The sequence below is a fragment of the Bidens hawaiensis genome, unplaced genomic scaffold, assembly GCF_021521415.1.
Source record: "Bidens hawaiensis isolate Kalapana, Puna unplaced genomic scaffold, B.hawaiensis_p1.1 tig00040722_1, whole genome shotgun sequence".
Taxonomy (NCBI): domain Eukaryota; kingdom Viridiplantae; phylum Streptophyta; class Magnoliopsida; order Asterales; family Asteraceae; genus Bidens; species Bidens hawaiensis.
The window spans coordinates 125,270-143,827 of record NW_027497207.1 but is presented as its reverse complement, the minus strand read 5'-3'; the positions used below and the strand labels follow the sequence as shown (position 1 = coordinate 143,827).

Here is an 18,558-nt window from a genome sequence, read left to right as displayed (position 1 = left end):
TTTTATGGTTCATCGCAAAAAGAAAAGCATGAAATAAATAAGAAACCAACAGTTTTGCATTCGGGGTTCAACAACTGCGCATCCAAACTTTGTTTCTTGATTTGAATTCTTATTTATTATATGTTCTTGAGCATAATTATTGGTAAACCTTCTATAGTTATCTTGGTCTTGAATGAATATTTGTTGAGTTTTGTATTGTTTATCGGTTTATGGGTGACTTGTGTTGGGTTAATACTGTTGTGTTTTGGTGCATGATATTGTTCATGGAAGTTCTTGGTGTTGTGGATTTCTCGGTTATTTATAAGTGTGCTTTTGTTCATGAATATTGGTTACTGGGAACATGTTTGAATCAAGCACAAAGTATTTTTGCTCATTAATGTTGGTTATGATGTTTAAGCTAGTGTGTTTTAGTTCTTAGTGTTCTTGGTGTTGTGTTTTAAATTTGAATTAAACTTTGGTGTGTTGTTTTTAAATTTTGAATATTTTGATTTAAAACACACTATAATATATCTTGAGATGTTCTTGGTGTTGTGTTTTAAATTTGGATTAAAATATGATAATTATAGATTGATAACATTTCCATATATAATATAACACACTGGACGATTATGCCCCTAGAACGTTATAAAACAAGTATAAAAATAAAACACACTTCGAAAAAACAATACAACGAATCTAACCATTAGATCATACAATCCAACACACCAGATCATTTCTTAGATACACTTTACTTCTTACTCTAACATCACCCTATATATATATATATATATATATATATATGATCCAATACAATAATCTCTTATCGTACATTAATACAATAATCACTTATCGTACATTACGTACTCGACACCCTTAACCCTTGATTTCAAAAAACACGCGATGAAAAATTTGTGAATCATGTCAATTCATTCCCATCCTAATTAACCGTTACGCCGTTTCAACCATATTCACCGACGCCATTTGCAGACACCACTTCAATTGAATTGAAATTTTGGAATTGTTTTTTAATTGATAAAAAATTAAATACGTTCAATATTTAATCATATGACGGAATCGAGGATCACATTGATGGTCGATTGATGATTTTTGATGGTTACGAGGTTATACGAAATGATTTCAGTGCTCAATTTCATGTTATATAAAGTTTATTTTCAGATCTGAGCTTCTGAACGTTTAAAGGTTTGGTCAAGTGCTTTAAAATTTTTTGTTTCTGGCTGTTTAATTTTTTGAACTGAATTTCTTTAATTTTTGTTATGAACTCTTAGTTATTGTTTTGAACTTCTTGGTTTTAATTTTGTATTGAACTTCATAGATTTGTGTTCTGAACGTTTAAAGGTTTGTTCAAACGTTTTTAATGTTTTTTGTTTCTAGGTGTTTAATTTTTTGAACTGAAGCTCTTAAATTTTGGTTATGTACTTCTTAATTTTTTTTAACTTCTTAGTTTTTGTTTTGAACCTCTTAGTTTTTGTTTTGAACTTCTTAGTTTTATGTATTGTTCTGAACATCTTAGATTATAAGTGTGTCCATTTTGGTTAGAAAATTGCTATTAACGTTTTTAGATATTTTTTTTGAACGTTTAATGTATGTAATTTGTTTTTGGTCAGAATTTTGTGCTTGATTGTTTCTCACAATATGTTTCAAGAATTTTGTTAATTTTTGAATACGTAATTGACCAACTGATTTTTTGGAAGACATAATTGAGCAATTTTACATATCATATTGAATTTTAGAGTTCTCACGTTGCCGACCGTATTACTTTCGACATTTGTTCTTTCAATTGATTTGATATGCAGATTTATATATGTATGATGAATTAGTTTGTAATCGATGAAGATCGTGAAAATAGGTTTTAGGTTTAATTACAAATTTGCCACCGCGTGAAATTGAAATCGATGTTCAGGAGTGTTGTGTATATAATGTACGATAAACCATTATTATACAATAACCCATCCCTATATATATATATGTGTGTGTATATATATATAACTAAACAATACTTATGTAATATTGAATTAACAATATTTTTGTTTTAAATTTCTAAATGAAATTGGTGAAATTGGTAATAATACTCAAATCGTTTGCACCTTAATTCAACTTTCATAAACTTAAAATAAAATTTAGTTATTGTCTTATCCATCCCAATTCCGTTATAAACCCTTGTTATTGAGTCGTGTTTATTTTTATGATCAATTTATTTATTTATTTAGTTGTACCTTTATAATTTGGACTTATCGTCAAGACTACTCGTGAAATAACTAGACTGCTTTACCCGGTTTCTCGTTACCACCTTTATTTGTGAGTAATCACATACCCTTTTTCCGATTTTTATTTTGGGGAGGAGGGGGGCACTATGCGTACTAAGCTATTTTCTAGTATATAGTTTCTCAAAATATGATTCCATTAATTGTGTGGTTGTGATATGACTCGATTAATTGTTAAATGCTACTCCCTCCGTCCCATTATAAGTGTCCAGTTTGAAAAACCCAAAGTTTAAGGTGGATTAAATGATTGCTCTTTTTTTTTTTTACCAAATGACAATAATGTCCTTGAAAAGTGGGTCCATCAATATTGTTTATTAATGTTAGTTGTGTGTGTTTAAGGGTAAACTTGGAAATTGGCTAATAAATTTTGAAAGTAGACACTTGTAATGAGACAAATAAAAAAGGAAATGTGGACACTTATAATGGGACAGAGGTATATGATTTTGTGTTTACAACATTATGGTTGGTTGATATCTCAATCTCATAGTATGATCATACGCAGTCCGAGTAGACTTGACCGAACCTAGTGTCATGATCGAAAAGATACATTTTGTTTATTTGTTTGAACTTATCTGAGTAAATATGTCCGAATCTAATGTGATGTTGAAAAGACATATCTAGTTGCTTATGTTAATTGATGTAATTTACATATCGCAAGGAGTTGTTGTATTTCTGAATATTATTTTTATTATTACACCAAACCGTGAATTACTCGCTCAACATGTGTCATTGACAATTTATTTTTACGCAAATTGTAGGTTGTTATTTCAGATGATATGAAGTGGAGAACTTAGATTGGACTATAGGATAATTAATAAAGATAGAACACTTGTTGTAATTTCCTTTTAATTTGACCACTTTGTGTATATTAATTATGAATGAATAAATTTAGAAATTGACACTTTGTATTGTTAGTGTCTTTGAGCTATGATACAAATATTGTCGCGCCCCGACATGTTCTATTGTAGGTTGGGGTATGACAGGTCGGTTTTACACATGATGACGGTAACTCATAGTAAGGAAGATGTCATTGTTCTAAAAGAATACTGGGTTGATTCGAAGTTATATGCTTCAACCCCATGTGACAAAACACGTGGATTCTTGATAACCGGGGGGGGGGGGGGTAATCACATGATGGGATGTTCATATTGGTTGTTCAACATTTATCGCAACATGACTGGGAAAGTATGTTTCAGTGACGGTTCGTGTGTTGAGTTCAAAGGTTGGGCCACGATAATAGTAGAAGGTCAAAGGGGATAATAACGAGCCTTGAGTGATTTTTATTTTATTCCATCTTTCAAAAATAATATTACACGTCTCGGGAAATCAGACGAAGGAAGATGTAAGATCGGATTCCAAGACGGTTATCTTATGGATATTCGAACAAGATGGAAGACATCTAATATAGGTACCGCGTTCTTTTAAACAAGTTTATAAAATTATTTTAAAGGTTGTTTCTTATAGATATGGCATGCTCGATTGGGGCATTTTAATTCCAATGCCCTTTGGGGTCTCTCGAAACTTGCGAATGGAGTGCCAAGAATCGAACACCCAATGAAAATTTGTGATGCATGTATGCTAGGTAAATAAACAAGATTGGATATCCTGAAAGAATCCCACTACTATGAAAAGATACCGCTCGAGCCTGTTTTTGCAGATGTTTGTGGCGCAATCACTCCCGAGACACATAGTGGAAATCAATACTTTTTACTTATCGTTGACTATTACACCCGCTATATGTGGGTTTTCATGATAAAGACGAAAGACCAAGTGGCGGGGTTACTCATTGATTTCGTGAAGAAGGTATAAAAGGAAACCGACAAGAAACTCAAAATTATATGAACCAACAATGGGGGTGAGTTTACATCCCATGTGTTGGAAGATTATTTTTCATGTATATGTGTGGCACATCAGTTTACGACCCCATAAGCCCCACATCAAAACAGAGTCATTGAAAGAAGAAACAAAACAATACTCGGTAAGACTCGGAGTTTGTTAAAGACAATGTGTCTACCACAAGATCTATAGGGAGAAGCGGTTCATTACTCAGTTTATTTTATAAACCGGTCACCAACAAAACCCTTGAGAATTCGACTCCGTATGAGCGTTTTAGAGGAAGAAAACCGAATATTTCACATGTTAAAGTGTTCGGATGCACGGAGTATGTAAATGTCCTTAGTGCTGGTCAAAAGAAATTCGATGACCAAAGCATTATGATGATTCACTTAGGTACTCAACCCAGAACAAAAGCCTACCGTATGTTTGATCCGATCAAAATGCGAGTAGACATTACGAGGGATGTTAAGTTTGACAAGTGTAAAAGGTTCTTGTGTGCGGATCTTGATAAACAAAAGGGTAAAAAGGGTCCGGAATAGACCGAGTTTATTGTCGGGTACGATATTGAACCCGAACCGGAGCAGGTTACACGTTCAACCCCGAATCCGTAGACTGAGACGATACCGAAGAGCCCAACATAACCAATGAGCTAGATCAGATATGAAAGAGAAGTGAGTCGTCGAGTTCAGAAGATGGAAATCCACCCGTAACTCCAACTAATTAAGCCCGATACTAGCCTAAACGATGAACCATTACAAGTTACCTAGCCGCGTCGAACAACTAAACAAACGGTTTTGTCCAAGAAATTTAGAGACTTTATTGTTGAAGGTATACCGACACCCGCCGAGCAAGACCCGAAAACCGATGAGGTTAATCTTCTATTATCATTTGATAACGAACCTATAAATTTTTGAGAAGCGAATAATGAAAAAAATTGGAGAAAGGACATCAAAGCGGAGATCGAGTCCATTGAAAGAAACAAGACATGGCGGTTAGTTGAAGCACCACCCAAAGTAAACCGGATAGGTTTAAAGTGGGTCTATAAAATCAAAGAAGATGACGTTGGGAAGATAACCAAGTACAAGGCCTGACTCGTAGCTAAAAGGTATTTCCAAATATGCGAAATCGATTTTGAAGAGGTGTTCGCACCAGTGGCGTAAATCAAAACCGTTCGACTTTTACTCGCTTTAGCAGTAAATTGATATTGGAAAGTGCATCACAAAGATGTAAAATACGTTGTAACATCACGTGAATTTGGGCAAAAAATGACAAGTTACCAAAGTATAGGGATCAATTCTGCCAACTTCCAAACTCCAAGGGCTAAAATGAAAAATCTGATTTCTTGTCCTATGGCGGTACGCGACGGGACAAAAGACAAGCCATGCGATGGGGCTTGGTCAAAGTTTCTAGAAAGAGTCAACAGCGTACGCGATCGCTGTTGAGCCTATGTCATCGCGTACCGCGATGACGTGGCCTGACACGTCTGACACCTTTTCACCACGTGTCCACACATGGCACACCGGTCTCCACGTGTCCCGACACGTGGCAACACATGGCACGACGTCCGCCACGTGTAAACACGTGGCACACCTTCTACCACGTGGCGACACGTGGCAGACCTACTGTCTGCATCATCAGACCAACGTTGCGGTACGCGACGGGTCCCCAGGGTCCGGGCGCGGTACGCGATGGGTCACAAAATTTGCCTATAAATAGCAAGGTCCGGGGTCTTCATAACTCACACCAAAACACAGCTTACAATCATCTCTCTACTCTCTCACTAAACCTCGAAATTCGTGCCAACGATCCACCTCGAAAACCGTGTCCTGATTCCTCGATAAACGTGCCATACCTCGATATTCGTATCACTCCCCGACGACATTCCGAACTCGAAGGAGGTGTTGTTTTTGCATCCCGACGATCACCTCGAAGTGTGTGCCATGAAGAGTTGGTGTCTCGATTTGCGTGCTGAAGTAAAGTGACGATCAAATCAAGTATTGAAAAGACTAAGCGGCGTAAAAGTGCTGCTCGTGTATCTAGGGAATTATAAGCCGAGGAAAGGTAAGGCTTAATACCCGACTAAAATAATAATATAATATTATATTAAAGGCTTAAGCCCTAAGTCGAAAATATATACCTCCAGAATAATTGATATAACAGAGAAAAGAAATAAAGAAAGAAATGTGTATATATATGTGTGTGTGTGTTGTATACTTCTTTGTTATAATTATTATTATTTAAGTATAATGTGTATTCTTAAATAATAAAGAAAAGAATACGTTTCTTAAAGAATAAGAAACGTCGGGTTTTTTTTTATAAATAAACTAAAGGTTTATAAACAATACTTTTAAACAAAAGGTTTTTAAGTAACTAAGAAATGAACTAAAGGTTCGTCGAGGTAATAAGACTAAAGTTCTTAAGCCGGATTGTATATCCGACTAATAAAAGTTATACTCGTACTATAGGTGCGAGGTAGCAAATAAGAGTACGCAAGGACGGTGTTGGAAACCGATCCCGATCAAAGGTGAATACGCCCTACTTTTACAAACTTGTTTTCAAATAAATAAACGTGTTATGTGTAAAACTTTACATGAGACTAAGTGTCTCTAAAAACATTATCAATAAGAGTAAAAGCCTAGCCCTCAGGCTGTAGTATACGTTTGTCTGGATATTTACATATATGGTAAAATGCGGTGGGCACATCGCACCATGCCTGGTCACGACCTCCAGCCACGATGGGCCGAACCAAAGTATGTTCGAGTGAGAATGACCTTGTGTATATTTATGGTACCTAAGTACGTCGAGACGCTGCGGTGTCTTGCTGGGGTGACCTAGGTAGAGGCTCGAGTTTATAATGATATTGTTTTAACTTTGTTATTCCTAAGCCAAGATGGGCCGAGGCATGCGTAACCCTCGAGGGGTAATAAAGTAAAAGAAAATGTTTTCGCATCAGCATATTCACCAGCATTCATTGCTGACGTATTTTTATAACATTTTGAAGGTAATAAAGATTAGATCTTAAAGGACGAAGGCTCAAGAATCCGATGGCTCGGATAATTTTTGTCAAACTTAATTATGAATTAAAAGGTGGTTTTGTAAACATAAAACAAGTAAACATAAATGGAACTTTCATTCCATCTTTTGTATTGTAAATATTTTACAACTTTAATCCTTATATTTTATAAAGTCTTCCGCTAACAATCGTAACTCTGAATTATATACAAATGTGGTACCAACTATCGAGTCACACGCCTATGCCTAAGATGGGGGTGTGACAGGTTGGTATCGGAGCCATCGATCTTAGCGAATTGGGTATCATAAAACAATACCCAAGATTCGATCCAAGCATAGGAAAATTATCTTACTTGTTTATTTGAATAGGGATAAGATTGGCTGGTAACCTTTTCTTTCCCTCTCTACATTCTAAACCACCCAAAGATGTGTTATGAGAAATTAATGAAGTATTATGATAATGAAGCAAGAAAAGCAAGGAAATACTACAAGTTCCCAAAAGACGTTATGGATGAAGATTACTTTGAGGCCTTCTTTAGCCGAGACCAATACATTAAACGTCCTAAACCAATATACTTCCCCGGGACTGAGCAATGCCCAATTAAATTACCCGATAGTCCACCACCACCAAGAATCGAACCATCAAGACACTCTAGCTATCATCCACCGACAATGCCTATGTATCAACCCACGGAAATACCAGCATACCGCCCCTCGGAAATTCCCACCTACCAACCACCACAAGTACCACAGTATTACCCAACCGGATATTTCCCAAATGCACACCCATCCTACACCTTCCTTTCAAACCGACCCATAAAGGAAGAACCAAATTCCCCATCCTCTGATTGGATGCAGTGTCACTCCGACCAGCGAAGGTGGCATACTGGAAGCTCTACCGCTCATGAAGTCAACTCACAACCCAACAATGGCGAAGGATCATCTCGCAAACCAAGAATGAGGGTGACGATGCCTTACGAGAGTTTCAAGATGCCAGCGATGATCAACGAAGCCACTCAGTATATGGAAGAGGAGGAAGAGTCTTTGGAGGAAGAAGAGGAGGATCCCGAAGAGGAGGATCCTATGGAAGAAACCGAACCGGAAGAAGAGCATCCCGAAAACCCTAATGAGATATCAACATCCATTGATGGATCACTCCCTTCCAACAACCCAAGCTACGGTTCTATCGATCCGTATGTTCAGTATCTTGAGCAGCTAAGGAACCAAGCTTCGTCAAGCTTCCCGCCATTTCAAGGATGGATTCCTTTAATTCAAGAACAAGCTGATGAGATTCACGAGCAAAATCAAGCCGCCAAGACATACCTCTACCTTGCATCTGATCAGACTTACGTCCCGTATCCTGAACCGGCCGTGAGTGAAGCGGATTGAATACACACTTGTCGGGGTGAACTATCGAAAAAGACCCCCCAAATCGGCCTTGAAGAAAGGAACCTCACGTCAAAAGGGTTACCGTGACCCACCGCCACAATATGGATATCCCGACGTTATTCCGCAGTCATATGAAGAACACCTAGATTGCGCATTGCACGAGACTGGTGACTGGAGGAAGAAGGTAGATGAGGAAGGGAAAAAGAAGAAGAAGATATGAGAGAAGCTTCTTCACAAATGTAACAAACTGACGAGAGTTGTTAAAAAGTTTTTGAAGGACTGAGATGGTGATGGTGATGGCGTGTTTCAATAAAGGAAGAATATGTGTGTAATGTAGTTCGTTTGTAATGTGTTGTATGGATAAGAAAATATATATACATCGGATTTGAATGTATATATATATATATATATATAAGTGTGTTTTGTAATAATCCTTGTATATACCGTGTATGGTATATACAAATGTTGAAATAAATGTGTGTTAATAAAGAGCATTCGTTAAATTTCAGATATAAAGAATTAAAAGAAAAAGATAAAATGTCTCAACAAAGTAATAACGTTGAGGTTTCCCGAAAGAAATCCGAAAAACAAAAAGAAAAAGGAAAGGGACCCGAAAAAGAACAAGAAGACCCAATTCCCGAGAAATTTATGGATCGAATCCAAAAGATGATTAAAGACGCAGTTAGGGAAGAATCCTTGGCTAGATCTCAATCTAGAAAAACTAAACATTCTCACAAGGCTAATCCTTCCCGAAAATCTGTTTCCAAACCCCGTTCTAGACCCTCGCGCGTAGATGAGAGTGTACATGAATCAAACGCTGTTGGAGGCGTTCGTCAAGAATTTAAAAGGCTTAAGATTGGTGAGTGTACTTTCAAAGACTTTAAGTACTATGGGCCGAAAGAATTCCACGGCGATAAGGGAGCCATCGCGACTGTAAGGTGGCTTGAAGAGATGGAGACAATTGTAATTACTAGAAAGTGTACGGAAGAAGAGAAGATTCAATACTCTGCCCTGATGTTTAGGGGCGAGGCATTAGAATGGTGGAATACTTTGATCTTGAGTAGAGGAAGAGAGGTTATATACAACATGTCATGGAGCGAGTTCAAGGAGTTGGTATTGTCGAAATTCTGTCCGATGCATGAAACGGACCAAATCCAAACCAAGTTCCTATCTCACAAGTTGTCGGAACAAACCTTCGTGAGTATAATACCAAGTTCCACGAATACTGCCGCTTGGTGCCCCAGTTGGTTACCCCGAAATCCAGCAAAGTTACACGCTATATATGGGGACTACCACGAGAAATTCGTGAGATGGTGAGGTCGCACTTGCCTCAAACCGCCGACTCCGCGATGGAGTTGGCTGGATACTTAATGGGCGGAATGATCCGCAATAGAGAAGAAGATAAGAGGGTCGTGACGACGCCAGATACGAAGAAGGAAGGAAATACCCGTTTCAAGGGTAAGGGAGTCGACCAACGAAGATCTGGATTCAACTCCAGCATCCCACAATGCAAAACTTGCAAGAAATATCATAGGGGTCGATGCCATCTAACTCCCCGTCCTTGTGAGTCATGTCACAAACTCGGCCACGCCACGGCCGATTGTTGGAAGAAGAAGATGACTTGCTACAATTGCAAGGAGATGGGACATATTAGCTTTGAATGCCCCAAGAACAAGCCCGCGACTGGTGGTGCGGGTGGTAGCGGTCAGAAGAGTGAGCCCAAGAAGGGCAATGCAAGAGTGTTCGTCCTTGATACGAAGAAAGCGACCGACACACCGGAAACCATTACCGGTACGTTCCTTGTTAAAAATGCCTACGCTAGAGTCTTGTTTGATTCAGGAGCCAATTTAAGTTTTATAGATTATAAGTTTTGTAGTCTATTAAACGAATCCTTAATCAAACTTAATAAAAATCTAAGCGTCGAGACCGATAGTGGTGAAATTGTTAAAATCTCTGAAGCTTTAGAAAACGGAAAAATCTTATTATCCGGTTACGTTTTACCTATTCAATTGTTGCCCATGACTCTTGCTAGTTTTGATGTTGTATTGGGTATGGATTGGTTATCCGACAACCATGCTCGTATCCTTTGCAATAGCAAGACCGTTGAACTTCAAGCCCCTGACAAACGTATCATACAAATCGAAGGGGATAAAGACGCTGGCCAAGTTAGCCTAATCTCAATCATAAAGGCTAACAAATGTTTAAATCAAGAATTCTTAGCATTCATGGCCTACGTCACCGAAGAATCTAAACCTAAAGAAATCAAAGACGTTCCGGTAGTTTCCAATTTTGCCGATGTCTTTCCCGACGAACTCCCCGGCATTCCTCCCGACCGCGAGGTGGAATTTAGAATCGATCTCATTCCCGGCACTGCTCCGATCGCCAAAGCTCCATATCACCTCGCACCAACCGAGATGAAAGAACTGAACAAATAACTTGACGAGCTTCTCGAGAAAGGATTTATATGACCAAGTTCATCGCCATGGGGAGCGCCGATACTTTTTGTCAAGAAGAAGGATGGATCCATGCGAATGTGCATCGATTACCGAGCTCTCAACAAGGTTACCATCAAGAATCGATATCCACTTCCTCGAATCGACGATCTCTTTGACCAAATCCAAGGTGCTAGCTTCTTTTCCAAGATCGATCTCCGCTCCGGCTATCACCAACTTAAGGTTCAATCCGAAGACATTCCAAAGACCGCGTTTCGAACAAGGTACGACCATTATGAGTTCACCGTTATGCCATTTGGACTTACTAATGCGCCGGCTGCGTTCATGGATATGATGAACCGTATTTGTAAGCCTTATTTAGATAAATTTGTGATCGTATTCATCGACGACATATTAATTTATTCTAAGTCTACGGCCGATCATGAGAATCACCTTCGAACATTACTTGAAACTCTCAGAACCGATAAATTGTACGCCAAGTTCTCGAAATGCGAGTTCTGGTTGCACGAGGTGCAATTTCTTGGTCACATCATCAACGTTAACGGAATTCAAGTAGACCCCGCTAAGATTGAAGCTATCTCTAAGTGGGAGATCCCAAAGTCGCCAACCGAGACTTGAAGCTTCTTGGGATTGGCCGGCTATTATCGAAGGCTCATCGAGAACTTTTCTCGAATCGCTGTTCCTCTAACTTCCTTAACTCGCAAGAACGTCAAATACGAATGGGGAACAAAGCAACAAGAGGCGTTCGATATACTTAAACAAAAGCTTACCCAAGATCCTATACTGGTCTTGCCAGAAGGTATCGAAGATTTCGTTGTCTTTTGCGATGCATCTCATTCCGGCTTGGGATGTGTATTGATGCAATGAAAGAAAGTAATCGCTTACGCCTCTCGTCAATTGAAAGTACACGAGAAGAATTACACGACTCACGATCTAGAGTTAGGCGCCATAATCTTTGCACTTAAGATATGGAGGCACTATCTCTACGGAATTAGATTTACCGTGTACACTGATCATAAGAGCTTAAAGCATATCTTTGATCAAAAGGAGCTCAACATGCGCCAACGACGCTGGATGGAGACTCTCAACGACTATGATTGCGAAATAGTTTATAATGAAGGTAAAGCCAACGTTGTGGCTGATGCCTTAAGTCGTAAAGAGCACGAAAAGCCAAAAAGAGTCCGAGCGTTAAGGCTAGAACTTCAAATCGATCTCGTTGACCAAATCAAATCCGCTCAAACTCAAGCGATCAACAAGAACCAAATCTCTGATGAAAAACATAATGGCACCATTGACTCGTTAGTTAAAGGTGATGATGGTATTCTTAGAATGGGAAACCGAATTTGGGTACCAATTGTTGGAGGATTACGTGAGAAGATCTTAAACGAAGCCCATAAGTCTAAATATACGATGCATCCCGGGAGCGACAAAATGTATCATAACCTTAAAGCGAACTATTGGTGGAATGGAATAAAGAGAGATGTCGCTTCGCATGTGGCGAAATGTTTGACGTGTTTGAAAGTCAAGGCTGAACACCAAAAGCCTTCGGGATTGCTTCAGCAACCCGAACTTCCCGTATGGAAGTGGGAGTTTATTACTATAGATTTCATTACCAAACTCCCTAAGATGACTCGACAACATAATGCAATCTGGGTGATTGTGGATCGATTAACAAAGTCCGCACACTTCATACCTATCAATGAGTCGTACTCATTGGACAAATTAGCTCGTATCTATGTTAACAACATTGTGGCTTTACATGGAGTGACACTGTCCATTATTTCTGATCGAGACAGTCTTTTCACGTCTCACTTCTGGAAAAGCTTTCAACAAGCACTAGGTACGAAGTTAAACCTTAGCACTGCCTATCATCCACAAACCGATGGGCAAAGCGAAAGGACGATTCAAACATTGGAAGACATGCTCCGAGCTTGCGTGATAGACTTAGGTGGAAGTTGGGATGACCACTTACCCCTAATGGAATTTTCATATAACAATAGTTATCATGCAAGTATTCAAGCCGCACCGTTCGAGGCGTTATATGGTCGAAAATGTAGGAAGCTCGTGTGTTGGTCTGAAACTGGAGATAATCAATTATCCGGACCCGAGATAGTCCAAGAAACTACCGACAAAGTTATCCAAATCCGCGAACGACTTAAGACGGCACGTGATAGCCAAAAGAGTTACGCCGATGTCCGTCGTAAGCCGTTAGAATTCAATGTCGGTGATAAAGTTCTTTTGAAAGTCTCGCCATGGAAAGGCGTAGTTCGCTTCGGCAAGAAAGGAAAGTTAAGCCCTCGATTCGTTGGACCCTTCGAGGTACTTTAACGATTTGGTACCGTCGCATATCGATTGCGACTACCCGAGTAAATGCAAGGGATACACGATGTATTCCATATCTCGAATCTGCGAAAACGTTTAGCTGATGAATCTCTTGCGATGCCGTTAAAAGATGTTGAAATTAATGAAAACTTAAAATTTGTTGAGCGCCCAATTCAAATCGAAGATTCAAAATTTAAGAAACTCAAAAGGCGAACATTGAAAATTGTGAAAGTGAAATGGGATTCCTGACGAGGACCCGAGTATACTTGGGAACTTGAGTCCGAAATGAGAAAGAAATACCCCCACTTGTTTTCATGAAGCAATCTCTAGGACGAGATTTATTTCAAGGTGGGGAGGATGTAACGGGAATTTTGGGCCAAAAATAACAAGTTACCAAAGTATAGGGATCAATTCTGCCAACTTCCAAACTCTAAGGGCTAAAATGAAAAATTTGATTTCTTGTCCTCTCGCGGTACGCGACGGGACAAAAGACAAGCCCATCGCGGTACGCGATGGGGCTTGGTCAAAGTTTCTAGAAAGAGTCAACAGCGTACGCGATCGCTATTGAGCCTACGTCATCGCGTACCGCGATGACGTGGCCTGACACGTCTGACACCTTTTCACCATGTGTCCACACGTGGCACACCGGTCGCCACGTGTCCCGACACGTGGCAACACGTGGCACGACGTCCGCCACGTGGCGACACGTGGCACACCGTCTGCCACGTGGCGACACGTGGCACACTGTCTGCCACGTGGGGACACGTGGCAGACCTACTGTCTGCGTCATCAGACCTACGTCGTGGTACACGACGGGTCCCCAGGGTTCGGGCGCGGTACGCGATGGGTCACTAAATTTGCCTATAAATAGCAAGGTCCGGGGTCTTCATAACTCACACCAAAACACAGCTTACAATCATCTCTCTACTCTCTCACTAAACCTCGAAATTCATGCCAACGATCCACCTCGAAAACCGTGCCCCGATTCCTCGATAAACGTGCCATACCTCGATATTCGTACCACTCCCCGACGACATTCCGAACTCGAAGGAGGTGTTGTTTTTGCATCCCGACGATCACCTCGAAGTGCGTGCCGTGAATAGTTGGTGTCTCGATTTGCGTGCCGAAGTAAAGTGGCGATCAAATCAAGTATTGAAAAGACTAAGCGGCGTAGAGGTGCTGCTCGTGTATCTAGGGAATTATAAGCCGAGGAAAGGTAAGGCTTAATACCCGACTAAAATAATAATATAATATTATATTAAAGGCTTAAGCCCTAAGTCGAAAATATATACCTCCAGAATAATTGATATAACAGAGAAAAGAAATAAAGAAAGAAATGTGTATATATATGTGTGTGTGTGTTGTATACTTCTTTGTTATAATAAGTATAATGTGTATTCTTAAATAATAAAGAAAAGAATACGTTTCTTAAAGAAGAAGAAACGTCGGGTTTTTTTTAAATAAACTAAAGTTTTATAAACAATACTTTTAAACTAAAGGTTTTTAAGTAAATACGAAATGAACTAAAGGTTTGTCGAGGTAATAAGACTAAAGGTCTTAAGCCGGATTGTATATCCGACTAATAAAAGTTATACTCGTACTATAGGTGCGAGATAGCAAGAAAGAGTATGCAAGGACGGTGTTGGAAACCGATCCCGATCAAAGGTGAATACGCCCCACTTTTACAAACTTGTTTTCAAATAAATAAACGTGTTATGTGTACAACTTTACATGAGACTAAGTGTCTCTTAGACCATTATTAATAAGAGTAAAAGCCTAGCCCTCAGGCTATAGTATACGTTTGTCTGGATACTTACATATATGGTAAAATGCGGTGGGCACATCGCACCATGCCTGGTCACGACCTCCAGCCACGATGGGCCGAAACAAAGTATGTTCGAGTGAGAATGACCTTGTGTATATTTATGGTATCTAAGTACATCGAGACGCTGCGGTGTCTTGCTGGGGTGACCTTGGTAGAGGCTCGAGTTTATAATGATATTGTTTTAACTTTGTTATTCCTAAGCCAAGATGGGCCGAGGCATGCGTAACCCTCGAGGGGTAACAAAGTAAAAGAAAATGTTTTCGCGTCAGCATATTCACCAGCATTCGTTGCTGACGTATTTTTATAACATTTTGCAGGTAATCAAGATTAGAGCTTAAAGGACGAAGGCTCAAGAATCCGATGGCTCGGATAATTTTTGTCAAACTTAATTATGAATTAAAAGGTGGTTTTGTAAACATAAAATAAGTAAACATAAATGGAACTTTCATTCCATTTTTTGTATTGTAAATATTTTACAACTTTAATCCTTATATTTTATAAAGTCTTCCGCTAACAATCGTAACTCTGAATTATATACAAATGTGGTACCAACTATCGAGTCACACGCCTAGGCCTAAGATGGGGGTGTGACATCCGTGTTTCTTCATGGTGATTTGAAAGAAGAGGTGTACGTGTTTCAACCGAATGGGTTCGTTAAGAAAGGTCAAGAAAGAAAAGTGTACAAGTTGGGTAAAGTGTTGTACAGTCTACGCCAAGCACAAAGGGTATGGAATACTAAACCAGATGAGTCGTCTAAGGAAATCGGTTTCACTACATGTAAACAAGAACAAACCATTTACAAACGATGTTTCGGTCAAAGGCTACTCGTTGGAATTTACGTGGATGATTTGATAGTAACGGGCACAGTGTGCAAGAGATATCGAATTTCAAAAGACAAATGGAGTCAAGGTTTGAGATAAGTGATCTCGGGTTGTTGCACTGCTATCTTACGATCGAAGTTAAACAAAGAAATCATGGGATAACGTTAAATCAAAGCGGTTATGCAACGAAGATCCTAATATAAGCAAATCTTTGGCAATGTAACTTGACTCAATTTCCTATGAAACTGGGATTATAGTTGTCAAATGAAGACGAAAATCCGAAGGTAGATCTGACCGGTTATAGAAAAATAATCAGAAGCTTGCGGTATTTAACCTATACGAGACCTGATTTGAGCTACTTTCTTAGTTATGCGAGTTGGTTGATTCAATCACCAACTCATGCAGTTAAATATATCTAAGAGGTTCACTCGACTTTGGTATTACTTACTCGGGATGTCAAAACAGTTTGTAGCACATGTATAGTGATAGTAGTCATACGGTGGATACGGATGATGGTCGGAGTACATCGGTTTTGATTTTCTACTATGGTACATCACCGATAATGGGTTTCTCATAAACAAGGAATGGTGGTGTTATCATCGTGTGAGGCTGAATTTATGGCAACTACATTGGTTGCATAATGTCTAGGGTTTGTTGTAAGAGATGGCGAGAGAAAAAGAGGAAATCGTGATGTTGAAAGTGGATATTTCATCGACTATCGCCTTGATGAAGAACTCGATTTTTACAGGAGAAGTAAACACATCAACACACGGTACCATTTCATATGGGAGTGCATCGAGAGAGAGAACAAATCAAGACAAAGCATGTTAGTGGAGATTTATAAAGAGCAAACTTCCTTACAAAAGCATTGCCACTATTGAAGTTTAACAAAATGCGAAGCTTCATTGGTGTCACAAGTTTAGGGGTGATTGTTAGTGTAATATTGCATAACTGTTGGGACCTAGTTGTCGAATTTACAAGCCTAAGGGGTTTTTGAGTTAGTTTTTCTTATATTCTTGTCTAACAATGAATTGTATTGTTATAAATATGGATTATTTGTAACCAGGTTTTTTTATCCCAATCAATAATACAATTGAGGTTTAGACTTGAAATATGATTGTCTTTTAATGGGGCCCATTGCCCCGTTCTGTAATAACCGTGTTACAATTTTGTTTAAGGATTATATCACATCAAGAATAGGTCTGGCACGCTTGTCTACATTAATTCGACAATGATTTGACTGTCCATCAAATAAAGACTATAGATCAAAAATTTAAAAAATAACCAGTTCTTTTAAAAATAACTAGTTGGTTTGTTTTGGGCTATTAAAAATCATATATTAATAGTATGAGCCCAAAATTATTATTGAAAACATACGGGCTATACTACAAAAATATATGGCCATATTTAGAGGTTAGTGTCCATATGTAGGCATGTTCAAAACGGTTTGAGACTAGGAACCGGAACCGGTTCCTATATTCAAAACCCCCTTTTAAACCGGTTCCAGGCTCGAACCGGTTAGGGAACCGAACCGGTTCTCCCACCCTCGGACCCCTAACCTATCTAACCGGTTCTTACCGGTTCCTAACCCGGTTCCTGTACCGTAACCGGTTCCAACCGGTTACAGTGTAAAAATTTTTTATTTTTTTTTCGTTTGCGATTTGGATTCTAAACTACGATTCGTATTTGTATAACATGAAAAATAAAAAAAACAATTAACATAAAAATAAACGGCTAGAACCGGTTAGGAACCGGTTCCGGATGGTTCGGTTCCAGAACCGGTTCCGGTTCCTACCCGCCCCCACTCAGAAATGCAAGAACCGGTCACGGATCATCGGGTTGAATCAGATAGGGTCCGGTTCCTACAAAAAACGGGTAGGAACCGGTTCGGGTCCGGTTCGGGTCCACCGGTTCGGTTCCAGGAACCGGTTTCGTTGAACATCTCTATCCATATGGATGGATCAAATTCTCCCATTTATTGATGGGGAGATGATGGAGTACGAAGTTGAGAACAATGAAATTGTGAAGGAAAAGATGGTAACTAAAACAAGGATTTCGTTAGGTTCGAGTTTGAACACCATGGAAACCCAACCAGAATGATTACTTTAGGCAAGTTGATTGTTTTTTTGGATTTCATTCGGCTTAGGATTCAACTTAGGATCTGGTTTCTGCTTCAATTTAGGATGTGTTTTGTAGTGGTTAATAACAATTAACATGAGCAATAATTACAATGAGAGTTGATGGTGGTGGAGGATGATATATGCACCTTGTTGGAAAAGAATATCCTTTTGTCTTTGCTAATGTGAGTTGGTTGAATCCATGAATTGCATGCAAAGTGAAAAAAGCCTTCAAGAGAGATAGTCTCCAAATACAACTCCTTGTCATAATTGTTCCTCACCAAGATGGCTCCTGGTTCTCCGAAGTCTTCATCAATTACCAGCTCAACCTTAAAGCTGAAGCACCCTGTACCATTACCTTTGCAACTTGTACACTCATAGTCTACTACACATTCTTTGCTCACCTTTGTCTTCAAGGTACCTTTCATGGACAAAGTAGCAATATACAATATTCTTACTATACATCTCCTAGTGAAATTTGGTTTTAAATAATCCTAACTATGACCTTTTGGCAAATAACAT

At 39.1% G+C, this 18,558-nt stretch overlaps 1 pseudogene across 1 annotated transcript in view; it reads right to left on the bottom strand.

Annotated features, from left to right (window-relative positions):
* LOC143592384 (linoleate 13S-lipoxygenase 3-1, chloroplastic-like) overlaps window positions 1-18,558 on the bottom strand; it is a 29,727-nt pseudogene that overhangs the window by 8,285 nt on the left and 2,884 nt on the right. Inside the window, exon 3 of the transcript XR_013145921.1 lies at window positions 18,186-18,457. The product of XR_013145921.1 is annotated as a linoleate 13S-lipoxygenase 3-1, chloroplastic-like (transcript). The remainder of the gene's footprint in view (window positions 1-18,185; window positions 18,458-18,558) is intronic.